Source organism: Gymnogyps californianus, chromosome 7, assembly GCF_018139145.2.
Source record: "Gymnogyps californianus isolate 813 chromosome 7, ASM1813914v2, whole genome shotgun sequence".
NCBI classification, from domain to species: domain Eukaryota; kingdom Metazoa; phylum Chordata; class Aves; order Accipitriformes; family Cathartidae; genus Gymnogyps; species Gymnogyps californianus.
This window is the reverse complement of record NC_059477.1, coordinates 35,652,594-35,654,842: the sequence shown is the minus strand read 5'-3', so window position 1 is coordinate 35,654,842 and position 2,249 is coordinate 35,652,594.

Below are 2,249 nucleotides of genomic sequence, written 5' to 3'. Positions count from 1 at the left end.
ATATTATTGTACTAAAAATCACGAGATTTTATAGAAAAAGCTCATCACATTCTATTAAATGCAGGAACAATGTTAAATGTCATAGCTTCCGTAATTAAAACTGTAACACACTTCTTGTAACTACAGGGGCACCACTGTTTAAAAATCCTTTCAGGAAGGACAGTTTGCTTTGTTTCTTATTCTTTAAAGAACTGTAATTTAATGCAAAAAGACTGCTCAAGCTACCTAGTGCCATGAGATTAAAATATTTAATATCTTAAAAAAAAAAAAAAAAAAAAGATTAACACATTTTTGTTAAAAACAAAAACAGTGGGAAGGCCCTAACTTTGAGTTTACTGAACAAAAACATTCTTCAACATTCCTGGGGTCAGAGACAGAAGAATATTCTCCTAGTACATGGGGGACTATGATGATCTTTCACTTTAAGCCACGAACATAAGGACAAATATGAATAGCAATTGCCCATTATACGTTACAGCTCCAATTCTATCAGTATGACCAATTTCAAAAGACAGTATTAGAATATTTCGCTAAAAATACTCTAATTGCCCATTCAAAAGCATACTCACTTTTCCCAGGCTTAGTTTGCTGGTGCCACAAGTCCCAGCTGATTGAAATTTGTAGTTAATGCCTGGTATTATATATTCAGCATGATCTCATTGAAACTTATCATTAATTGAAAACAGACATTAGCTTTTTATTGCCAGTAGGCCTTAACATTACTTCTTGGAAAAAAGTTGAAGCTAACATTCTCTAATTTGTCATAATTTAGAAGGGGGGGGGGGGGGAATCCTTAAACACCCCCCCACCCCACCCCCCAACCAAAAAAAACTAAGGAAACTCCACTCCTCAAAAAAATCCCTGAAAATTCTACCAAAGTCCAATGTAAAATTAGTTCTACATACTGCATTTTCAACCCCTCTACTTGTGGCGTTTGGGAATTGAAACATGAAGTTTCTCAAAACGCCTACATAAATTTAATAAACATTTTGTTTGTTTTGGGTTTGTGGTTTTGTTGTGTTTTTTTTTTAATTCCTATTTCAGGTGTCCAAAGGAGGACTTGCTGTCTCATCTTAAAGAGATGCCTCAGATCACTGAAACTTGTAGTGTAATCCAATATTAAAAACTGGAAGGAAAAGTTTGATAAAGGTGCAATATTTGACCAGAATAGCCCCCAGGTTCATTTTTTTTTCCCCTTCTCTACTTATAGATTTTTACATTAAATTCTAGCTGCTGGCTAATCAATCCTTCTAAATGTATAGCTAAGCATGTTGGTTTCCTGCATTCCCTCTCATCTAGTAGTTTTATCACTAAACCACCAAAATTTCTTTTGGAAGGATCATTACTGAGTGTCAAAACATGAAAAGGCATTTGTGTCATGTCATCCTTCTATATTTGTGTGGAAGGATTAATAATAATAATAATCTTGTTATGTGGAAGAGAATACTGTTGGCTGAAAATCCATCCTACAGTCATCATAAAAAAATAAAACCCATCAAAAGCCAAAATTAACTTTAATGTGTCTTATAGGCCAGAAGTTGGAAAATGACACTGACTAATTTCAAATATACCTGAATATAATTATTCATATTTTCAGAATCACGTAAGACAGAAGCGCTGCAGTGGAAGGAAGATACAGGTTATAAGGAAAATGATCAATTTTAGAATAAATTTATTAATGCAACTGGGGAAAAAAAAAAAATCAATGCAAACACCTTTATCTTTCAGATTGTTTAGCAGATTACTGTAGTGCCAACCCATTGACTGAAAACTTTCACAATTAATTTGATGTCTTTCATAGCTTGGCAGCCATACATGTGAAAATTTTCAAATTTAGTTTTCCATGGGAGATAATTTGGAATAAGAATGGGTTACAGAATCAGTCTGTTTAAAACAAACATTGATTTTGAGAATGTACACCCAAATGTACTGTAATTAGAAATATTTTACCATTCACTAAAATTTTAAACATTCCAGATTGTTAGGAAACAAAAGATTTTTAAACATCGGCACCCATTGCCATTACAAGGCTTCTCAAAATGGCATAAGACAATATATATGTAGTGTTCCAGGACCGTACAAAGATCCTGCCTCAATAATTATAAGAATGTACTTAATAAATTATTTTTCTATTTTCTTCTATTAATATGCAAATAGTTTATACAACATAAAAAAGTTAATTTGTACCTATTACAGGTAACATATCTATTTAGCTTTTCATCTGAAAGCCTGTAAGACTTGATGACCTG